This window comes from Ammospiza nelsoni, chromosome 1 (assembly GCF_027579445.1).
Source record: "Ammospiza nelsoni isolate bAmmNel1 chromosome 1, bAmmNel1.pri, whole genome shotgun sequence".
NCBI classification, from domain to species: domain Eukaryota; kingdom Metazoa; phylum Chordata; class Aves; order Passeriformes; family Passerellidae; genus Ammospiza; species Ammospiza nelsoni.
Genome location: NC_080633.1, coordinates 19,691,706 through 19,703,713, shown reverse-complemented (window position 1 = coordinate 19,703,713; position 12,008 = coordinate 19,691,706).

Here is a 12,008-nt window from a genome sequence, read left to right as displayed (position 1 = left end):
GTCAAGTCCCAACCTCTACTAGTTTATACAGAAGAAGGTTCTCTGACTTGTACACAAACTCTCAGTAGGAACAAGAACCTAAGGGAAGTAAAAAGGTGAAAACTCAATCCCATAATGTTCCTCCAGGAGACAATCATGTAATAACCACTTGATACTTTTAAAAGGGAGCTAGAAGGTATTATTAACTGAGGAATTTGTTTTGCATCCATGACATGTACTGCCAAGAGAAGCTACTCAGTCAACAGTAAACTATTAATAAACTTCCCATTGTCAGTACTTCTTCAAGGAGGGACCTGACATAAAACACTTCTAAGATATATTAAGACACTCCTGATTTAAGGTATCCAAGCATATTCTGGCATTGCCTTTTACTTCCTGGCATTACTTTAGGTTTCATTTTGGATAGCTTCTTTATTATATGTAGAACAGAAATTATGGATTCATGAACCTCAATGTATAAGAGAGGGGGTTTTTTAATGCCAGTTGTAGACACTGTATTTGACATCTGATGCATAGTGCTACTAGTAAGGTCTTGGTCAGAATGTAGAGATGCAAATGTATCATTCATTTCAGCAAAATGAAGCACTGAATATTTGGAATCAATAACTGGAAGACATATCTACAGGCCATAATATGCTTCTTAGCTCTGGGCCTGAAAATCAGTCACCATCTCTGACACTTGTTTGGCAGTGTTCTGGTTTGCAGCCAGGACAGAATTAATGTTTTGGCAGCAGCTGTGGGGGGTGAGCCTGGAGCCTCTGGGGCATGTCTGGGCTGTTTGTCCACACCACCATGGGCAGCAGAAAAGCTGCTTCACTTCAGAGAAGGTGGGAGTGGTTTGCAGTCAGGAAAAAGCAATTGGCGTGGGGCGTCCATTCACCATTGCTCAATGTCTCAGCATGCACCGGGTCAGGTCAGCCAGTGAGCATTTTTTGCATGTAAGTCATCCTCTTTTAGTATATTTCTGTAATTGCTGTTGTTACTGTCTGGGTTTGTGTCTCATTGCTGTTTCCAGTAAATAGTTTTTATCTCAATCCATCTTTTTAAACCTTTTTTTTGTCTCCAATTCTCAATCCCATCCTGAGGCAGGAGAGGGGAGGGGGCAAGGCATATCTGGTTTGGGAGAGTCTAAGGAAAAGGGGTGTGGACTGCGGGAACTAAATTGCAGATTGCTGTTCCTAAAGCACGACAGGCAGCGATGATATTTTCAGTCAGGAAAGCAAGAGGTGAACTACAAGCTTTGTGGTGAAACCTCAAAACACCTGTCACATCCTCACTGAATTCTGCCTCACAGAGCTACAGAATGAATTCCCTTAAATTATTTGACAGGCCATGTTTGAAGATCTGGCAAAAGAAGGAAAAAACATCACTAGCGTTTCTCATCTGTACAAGACAGATACATGTTCTGTTGTCCTGTTTTTCTCCTTCTGCCTGTCACTTCTCTCAGAGCTTTAAGCTGGGGCTGACTGAGCAGATCACTTGTCTGCTCAGGAAGAGCTTTCCATAGCACAGATGTAAAAAAATAAAATAAAAAACAGGAGAAATAATCACTAAAATCTTCGGGAAATAAATGTGCACGTTTTCACTGGAGAATCCAATATTGTTTCATCCAGGCTTATTTCTTAGTCATTGTGCATACAAACTTCTCGTAGCATAACTTGTAACACTATCAGAGATAACTACTTAAGCAAAACTCAGAAAAATCTCTTAGAATTATTTGTAGCTTGAGAAAATATGCCAACAAGCTCTCTTGAGAAGCAGCAGCAAATCCAGTGTAATAAGGACCTCAACAGCCCAACTCTATACCAGAAAGAGGTGGTCTGTGCCACAACCTGGACCCTACCTAGCATTTCATAATTGTATACCAACAAAATAGGTGTCCTCTCCATTGAAAGTAATGAATTATTATGGAAATAGAAAATAATTTGAATTCTTAAAAAGAATGACACCAACACAAACTCAGTCAGGATACATGGAACAATACTCCTCCTGTTCTAAAATGTATTTTAAGAGCATGTGCAAAATTTCAATTACTTGGTTTTATGCATGGCAGAGTACTGCTCTGTGTAGGGGCCTTTGAACAAACCAGCCACAGAAGGTGGCTCTTTACTGAGTCACCATTCATAGTTCCTAGAGCATGGACAGCAGTGGAGAAATATTCTTAATTTGAGGAATGACAACATGTCTGTAAAACTGTCTGGTTTAAAAGCTTCACCCAGGCTTTCTGGGATAAAACTTGGGATTTTTTTCTTGAGAGGATAAACAGCTATTATATATAGACCATCTTGTGTTCATTACCTAATGCCCAGCTGTGAGATGTGCTGAACTTCAGCATTAAACAGTCATTAGTGGAACATAATTTGATGCTTTACAAACATTCAGTAAATACAGTAATGTTTATCAAAAATCTGTCACTAAAATTTAGGAAATAGCATTTTTCCATGTTCTCTGAGGTCTGAGGTCAGAAATAACTTGTACAATATGCCAAGACAGAGATGATCAATCTGGCTGAAACTAGCTGTCTTGTCAAATGTAGGTTAACAAACAGCAACAACAAAAATCAGAAATAAAACCAACTTGAAGTAAAAGATGAAGCAGGGAAATTGGTTATATGACAGACACTTCCTCTTCACAGACAATAAATCAAGTCTTCATCAAAGTACTTGGCTGCGGTCTCAATCATAATGTGTAAATACTGTACAAAGTTTAAGATTATTTTTCTAATGTTAACACATTTCCTGTGGGATTGGATCCTGCAGCAAAACACTTTTATTCCAGGTTTACACAGCAGGTAACTGGCATTTAAAAGATTATGACATGCTAAATAGCTTTATTTAGGTGCCCAGGCTTCTTGCTTTTAGTAATACATTTTTGTATTTTAATCATAGTGTCTCTATAACATCTTGTCAATGACCTAGCTATAAACAAAATTAAAAACTGGAATTAAACTTAAGCTCTCATACCTTCTGCTCTCTTCTTTATTATATTCACAAAACACAGTAGAAGAATCCAGCAGTTTTATAGTCAGAATTCATTAGGTAAACTGTTGTCTGTGGAGGGAAACAAGTCTAGAAGCAGCTTTGGAACACTTACTAGTAAAATTATATAGAAATAAATAATTATTATGGCTGTAAAAAAGAATGTAGAGAAAAAATGTTTAAAAGTGCATTCCAGTATTATTTAGGTTAAGGAGCTAGGCACATAACTAAGGAATTTAATGAACCACAAGCAATTACTTTTCAAAATTCAAGGCTGTGGCAATTCCTTGTAAGTTATTGTAGTACCTACATTCAAAGCTTGGAAAAGGGCATTTTTGGCCACTAAACACCCAGTGCCACTCTAAAATAAAGGAGAGGAGCCTGCATGGTGCTACACATGCAAAGTGGGGAGGAAGAGGCCTATTACCAAGGTCTGGAGCCAGTCTTTGTTCTACTGAGAGAGGTGACACCACAGGGCCACATCTAGACTGCCACACTGGCCTGGGTTTGAGCACACTGTCATCCCAAATGCTCTCATCATCATCAGGGAGCTATGAGCAGCAGGTTTCCTACAGAGGCCCAAGAGGAGCAAAAGTCAAGTCTTTGGTAGTGCCTGATGGAGGAGATGCTGCCCAGGTTCTTATTTCCATGGCAGTCATGGACCTCAGCTAGCCCTGCAGAAATGGATTGTCCCCCTTTCACTGCCTCTGCTGAAGCTTTCTTAATCCTTGCACACAATTTAGAGAATGAGAGAAAAAAATTAAAAATAGAGTAAATTCAAAGAACTAAATAATTTGCAACTGGTATATGAATGAATAAATTTTTAAGAAAATGATGCGTTTGGCAACTGTGGAAGAGATTCAAGCCATGCTCATGCAGAAAGTGCCTATATAAAGGCAAAGGAACTGCTTTACTATGTCCATAATACAGGTAGGTAAAATGAAGAAATCAAATATTTAGGGAACATCAGGCAGGGATGCTTCTGACAGTCAGATGTCAACAGTTTGGAAAGAAACATGCTCATTTTTGACCTGGAGCAATCCAACTGAAGTGAGAAATGTGACTGGATATATGAAAGGCAGCAGGGAAGCATCAGCTACTCAACCTTGCATTGTCTGCAGCTGAACTGAGCCCCCACTGCTTTGAGGCAAGTATTAATCATCTACTGACACAATGGTATTACAACAATAAAACAGACAGATTTCTAACAGTATTGAGTGTCTTTTTCTTCCACAAAAAAATAAAGTCCCAAAGATAACACAAAGTTGCAAATTCCTACTCTATACATGTATATGTGTTAATAGCTTATTTTCTTACATTAATTCCATTCATTTCAGCTCAGTCACAGTGAAGGTCTCCTGAAACACCTATTCTTGCAAAGCTTCATCCTCATGTCTTGTGTATTGAAAAATTTCAGATGTCTCTAAAGAGAAGACAGCTATGAAGTTGGCCCTGCTGGAGTAACAAATGCTATGTTAGTCCAAGTCCAGACAGCAATAGAAAATAATTTTAATGGTATCACATTAAATAAATTTACTGCCTTTATCTCTAGCACTTGAGTTTTGTTTTTTAATATAAAAAAAAAGTATAAAAAATATTACTTCACTGTGGAAGAAATGTGGAACAGATCAAGTAATAAAGATGCAGAATATGCCACTGCAAGGGAGGCTTGGGGAGGAAAATGCTGCCACTGCATGAGTAGTTGTCTCTACAGCAAATTAATTTGTCTTAAGAGCATAATGAAACTTATGCTGCTATAGCATCTCTTACTGCAGCTCTTCTTTGACTGTGCCTCCTGCACTGGCTTTCTTTGTGCAGTTCTATATAGCATTCTGTACACACTTTTAACTCTATGAACTCCTACAACTTTACCATATGCACCACCACTGTAATTATCACTGTTCGGGGAGCACATCTGAAAATTTGAGTGCTAGGACACCTTTAAGCATGACAACAATATGGTCCCAATATGTGTAAATTTCAAGTCTGGAATTATGATAATTGAATGGCTCATCTCATCTGATTCAGTAAAAAGAATTAGTGAAACATATCTGTGTTCCCTAGTTGTCTCTGCTATTGATCCATACTGGAAATCAAATTTTGCAAACCATTTATTTTGTTAAGCCCTTTTGATTTTATGTAGAAATGTGTGGTTTCATTCTAATTAAATATACAGCACAATTTTTCTTACAACACAATTAAAATAGCCCTTTATGCCCATAACAAGACAGTTACCATTCTGTGTCCTGCAGCTAATTGCGATCATTCAGAAACACAAAATATGAAGAATCTTCAGTGGTGCACACCTGCCCCCTTGTGCCAGTTTTACATGACTGCCTTTTCTCTTGCCAATAAACTGCAATTCACCCATCCCTGAAGTACTGTATTAAAACCTCACATGCAGGTATTTTGCTCCTCATCTTCTTTTTCAGTGTACAACAGAAAAAAAATAAGAGATATTGCTGTATATCTCCATCTCAGCTATTGGACATTTTTCTTCTAAAAATGTAGAGAGATTTAGAAAAATGGGAATAGGTTCATAGCTATCAATCATATGTATCTCAGTAGGATTGCAACAAATTACTGTGGCCAGTGGTAGTTCCTGAATGTCTTCACTGCACCACACAAAGAGGCCTTTGCTCTCATCACAGCAGAAAATTGCCCAGATAAAAAAAGAAACATGAGAAGCTTGTTCTGCCCTGCAACAAGAAAGAAAATAAACTATGAAGTCTGGTTTTCATGACAAAAACCTGGAAAATGATTGGTCAAGGGAGGCATTAAATGCTTTTGAGCATAATTTGATTTGAAGAAAAACCCTGAATTCAGGAATGTTTCATCTGTTCCTCCAGGCTTTGTAGTTGGACTGGAGAATGTGAAAAATATTCATCACAAGCGCTCATATGTCCACCTATGAGAAATAGTGCTTGAATATCAACAGCCCCTTCCTACGGGCCATGTGCAGGAGTGAGTGGCTCAGCTGCCAGCTAATGCAATCCATCACAGCCCTGGGACCTCTGGGGTACCTCTGGCTCAGCAGCTCCTCCTGCCTCCCCTGGGTCTGTATTCCCTCCCGGCACACTGGCTACACAGCCTCCACTGCTGCACTCCCTGTGTCCCTCCTGCCACCGCTATGGTTGAGACAAAATGTGCATTAAAGTAGAAAGAACAACTTACATTTAAAAAAAAAAAAAAAAAAAAAAAAAAAGGCTCAGAAATCTGTGGGTACTGAGTCCATGTTAAATGGCAGGGCTGAGCTGCACATTTTGCAGAAGGTGCCCTCACCAGAGTGACTTGCCCTGAGAAGGTTTGGACTCGAGACCTGCTTATGCAGTAGAGGTGAGGTAGCACCAGCACATCAGTGGCAAAATGTTACTTCCTCAGAGCTTTATGAGGAGGACCAAGCCCTTAACAAAGGTGGAACAAAATTAGGATTTCGCCCTTACCTTTTCCAGTCATCCCATTTCTGCTTGAGGATTTCCTATCTGTTCAAGGTCAACATGAGCATTCCCATTCCACACAACATCATGTAAATATGTCCCATGACGTGTTTAGCCACACAGGATGTACTGAGTCAAAGCTACGTGCTGTATATCATCCCCTCAAATTTTCTTGACAGCAGGTAGAAAATGCTGAAGCCAAAACAAGGTCTTAAATATCTCCAAGCTGAAGCCCCTCACTGAGGATGGCACAGGCACTCATCAATGCCCGCTCATGTTAACAGCCCTGAACTCTTTGCTGAGAGGCTGTATCTCAGATGCTATCATGAAAAATCAAAAAGAGATGATCTTTCAGAGCATGACTGATTTAGTCATCCAGTAACTAGAGTCCTCATCCAGAATTTATTTGTTTTCACCACCAAAACAATTTTGAATAAGTATCTTGCCCAAGAATTCAGAACTGATATCCATTTCACTGATGATGTCCCATTTCACATAGCTTAATTAAATAGTCCTTAAACTAAAGAGATGGATAAAAAGTCAGCATAGCTCTAGTCGTTTGATACTTGGTTTAAGTGCAAACAAGATCTTATAATCCCAAATTCAGTAAGCATTTCACTATTTACATTAAATTCATTAAATAATGATGACTGATTTCACAGAGCACACTGGAGTGTTAAAATGTTCAGTGAAATTTCCAACATCACTCTTTAATCAGACTCAGATTTTAGCTGTAATTTGAAAAACCCACTTGTATCTCATTTTCCTGGTTCTGAATCTAAATATATTATAAAATCTGCCTTTTCAACCTTGTTTTTGCCCCAGCTGAACACATGGCATGATACAGACAAGAAATAGAGCAGATAAAGATACCTGGAAAAGTCTGCAAATCCTTGGAAGAAAGTCCAAGGTCCATTTATTCTGATATGATCCATGGTTTCACACGATTGCTTTCCAAAGCTATACAAAGCTGTTTCATCCTGTACAGAACCCTTCACTGCATATTGGTACAGAATTTAAATTAAAAAAAGCTTTTTAAATACACTAAAGCACAGACTAATCTTGTTCCACCTACCTTCTTTAGCTGTGAAGTTCTGATCCAGTTGTAGATTCCCTATGATGGTGATCATTGCATGTTGCAATAATATGCAAAAAAAATCTCTTCTTAACTCCCCTCAAAAAGTGATTCAATTAACTTTAAAATATATGGTCACTAGATCAGCAGTACTTAGAGAAGGAAAAACTGGGGGGGCACAAGAGTGTGTGTGCTTCATGGATCAACTTGTAGGAGAAAAAATTTGATTGTGACCAGCACCCCTGTCCTTGTTTGGACTCATTGTGTAGTAGTTCAGATTACAGTTCTGGCCTTCTTGTAGGAGGCTGAGTAAGTCCTGTTCATATTCTTGATCTCTGAGAAAGTGCTGGGAAAAAGAAGGCCTAAAATAAGAAAGCATGCATCTGTAGAATGGCAGAAAGCCCTCAAATTAGAGGACCTAACTTGTCCTTCTAGCTTAGTCATCATACCATAAGCTGAAATAAAAACAATACCAACAAAAACACAAGCAGCAACAAGTCAGATCAGCATTTAAAACCAACCTGTCCAAACAGCTGCAGCTGTGTTGATTTTATAGCATTTTCCAATAAACCAAGTTGCAAAGTTATAATTTTACTAATCTCACAGAGCACTGGTACTGTAGTGATGGCTCCTATTTTCAAAGGAGTGACAAGTTGAGAAAGATCTCAGAGGAGTCTTTGCTAGATGCTTGCGCTAATATTGAGATTTTTGCTGTTGCCATTGTAGCATAATTCCTCCCTCTCATAATAACCACAGATGTGCAACAGAGCATCGTGGCCAGTGGCATTTGAACAGGGAGTATGTCATTTGTGCAATGTGTTTCTTTAGGGTGAAATAAAGAGCCTTGGAATGAAGGATATTTTGCAGATGTTACTTAGCATAGCAATGAAAAAATCATAGGAGGAGAAAGTTACTTGAAGTACTCCAATGTTTGTGGTCTTTTTCCTATCTCACAAAGGTAACTGCTACAGGGAATGCAATGCTGAGCATAGAGCAGAGCAAAACCATTTTTATGGGATTTAAGGAGTGAAAAAATGCAAGAGAGCACAATTAATATTTTGGTAACTTTAAGATTTGAAAGCATAAGTGCAAAAAATTGTCTTCCAAGGCATTACAACACCCTTGAATCTATTCTTCCATTGATGATTAATTTCTCTAACAGCATGCTGTAAGGGGCAGATCTTTCTCACTATTTTTAATAAATTTAGAAAAAGAGAAAATAATGGTTAGAAATGTAAGCATGCTGAATGTCATGCTCCACCAAAAAAATTGCCTAGCTCCACCTTGCATGTGGTTTGCCAAAACTTTCTGATCAACTTTATTTCCATATTGATCAAGGAATTGTTTAAGCTGCACAGCTAACTAATTAACCATGAATAATTGTCATCTAATTCTTGTGTTTGTTTTGAACTGCTGGAGTAGAAATGAAAACGACAGTCTCTTGAATAGCTAGGTCACTCATATAAACACAAACTTTTTTCTCAGTTAAACCACTTGCCAGCAAGACGTGATCTGCCACTTATCCCATTTAACTTGAGATATCCACACTGTATAATAGCTGCAGTCATCAAGGGCTCCCTAAACAGTCCCTTAGAGCATAATTCATCTAACGCATTTTAGATGCATGTTTCCTAATGTCGGTACAAGCTACAAAATTGGAGGATGTCAATTTCATCTTGAGTCAGAGGAGCTGCAAGTCAGAAGAAGTGTTTATTTTATAATGACATATTTATTTATAGAAAGGTTGGGGTTTGGTACAGGTAGTCACATCTCACAGAGATCCCATCTGATGAATACAAAACAAGCAGCACTAGGAACGGAAAGGTTCTGGTGAGAAGGATAGTGCCTATCCAACACAGCTTCCACAGTGAGCAACAGACTGCATTGACAGGGTATGAGCCTTCACTCTAACACTGAGGGACACAGAATGACTTCTGAATCAAGAGTTCAACCCAAAATCAGGGATAACATAAAAAACACGCTAATCCTTTGAAGAAGAGAATGAAGAAGAACTGATTTATGTATTGATAAGACAGCGCAAAAAATGCAATCTCCCTCTTTTCTCAAATCAGCAGCCTATTAAAGAAGCAGCCACAGGTGCCCACAGGCAAGGAAAGCTGGGGAAAACACAGTCAAGAGGAATCTTCAGAGAGAACTGCTGATTGCTGAGCCTGCAGAAATGTAACACTGCTTGGCGTTAATGGCACAGGTTAATATTCTTTGAGCTCTACTCAAAGGTCTTGACAGGAGAACAGGTAGGTGAGCCACACTGAAGTTCCAAATCTGAATGCAGAAACTGCAGAGGCCAGAGAGTGGTCTGAAGGCCTGCCTGGAGGGGCCCCAAGCCCATCTGGTTCAATGACAGAGACCTCAGAGCTTGACTGGAGGAAGAGGAGGCAAAACGCAAAGGACAGCAAAGCCAGTGTACAACTGCTTCGAAGGGAGAATTTAATGGGGAGATAACACCAGAATTTTCCAAGCAATTTAAAGTCTTCTCAGTGTCTTAAGAATCTTCTTAAAAATATCTTCCTTGGGTCCTGGAAAAGCTGCTGTATAAACAACACAGGCTGCAAGCATATCAAGAGAAGAAAGATGGAGGAGAAGGAAAACCATAGAAAAATTACAGTTTGAATCAAAGAACAATCACAAAACCTGACAGTTGTTTGTGAAAACATTGAAAATGAATATTTATGCATCAAGCAATATTTTAAGATACAGATGTTAATACCTGCAGATCTCTCTTTGTAGACACAAGTGGCCTAAGCCACAAGCCAGCATGAGAATAGGCCTCTCTACATGTAGACTTTATCAACAGCAGGCAAGTGAGAAAGAAACCAAAGCTAAAATATGTAAAATCAAGGACTTCTTAGGATCTTTTCAGGATGTAGAGCATAAATATGAATCTCCAGTTTCTGCTGTCACTGTTAAGCACAATGCCCAGCACGTAGCATCTCATGCAGCATCAAATCTGTGAAACAGGTAAGCTCTGTGGCACATCATCTCCTTCTGGTACTAAACACAGTTCAGAGTTTGGAGCTTGCAGCAGTGCTGTGGGGCTGTCTTCTGAGTGCACACAAAGGATTTCCTTACTGGTGGGCACAAAAATACATAGATCAAACCCATTGACATTGTTTCCTCTGTACTGTGGTCTCATTTTCTCAAAGGATAAATTTGTCTTTATAAATGCCATATGCCAGTTGGTGCACTGCGCTTGGGATTCCAACTAATTGCTCAAAAACTGGAGGATGTATCTGCATACTACCCTACAGTATTTCTGATGTTACAGCACAGACAACACACACACCCAGACAGGCCAAGCATATCCACAGGCCACTGCTCAGCCTGCAGGTTAGTTGTTCAGATGGTGCCCTCAGTCATATGGTTGACTTGCATTAACCTCTGCAGGAAAATCTGAGTAAGAAATCTATGACTTCACTTCAGCCATGTCTTCCACCCATTTCATACTACTTCTTTCCTTATGCCAATATTACTGTTTTCAAGGTTGTGCAATAAACAGAATCACTGAAAGAATGATGATAAGCTAAATCATTTGGAAGAAAAAAAGATCTGGCTCATTTGGTGATATCAACTTAATGTGTCCCACAGGTAGCTTCATGGGAAGATGACAGGTAGTCACAGCAAAACAGTATTGGAAACATGGTTGGGCTTGGTGGTGTGAGTGAGAGAAGGGAGAGAAGGTGGTGGTCATGCACTGGGCAGCTAATCCCTCAGTACAGAGAATTCCGTGGCACATTATCTTATTCTTGCTAATTAACACACCAAAGAAAATCGAGAGCCCAATTCTGAGACAGAGGCAACCTAAAAGCATTGATATCTAGAAACTCTTGAGTTTTCCAATCCAATGGAGGGTTTCCATGAGAATTTCATGCACCAGTACACAGATACTTTTGATAATTATATTCTATGGGACCACTAAGACAGGAAAGTACTTCAGTACCTCCAGCAAACTATGGAGGGTTTTTCAAATAAAACACATTCCAAGTGCTTAAGGTCCATTTTGGCAGCTCTTAAATCTTGATCTTATTGAAAAACTGCTGTTTGCTACAGTATACATAAAGATTGGATATTTGTATACTGGCAGCATTTCAACATATAAATGCACTACAGAACATGGAATCACAACTCTGTAACCAATTAAATTTCATATGAAAAGCTAACACATTTCTTAAGTAGGAATTAGAGTGGTAGCAACTGCATGCCACTTACCTAGGAGGAACTAATCAGCTCTATTTGTGGCTGCCATTTGTCCTCATACATTGTTAACAGCCTTCTTCAAACCAACACTTGACAAGAATATAAAAATTCTAATGCAGTCCACTGTAGCATACATTTAACACTCAAATAAATAAAACATGTCCCTAAGCATAATAATCTTCTTCAACTACAGGCAGAGCAGTTCCAAAATACTTCTGGAATTTATTTTAACTTAAATTTTCTTACAATGTTTTAAAAATAATTTACTTGTGTCAATGAATAAAGATGACATTTGTATATAAA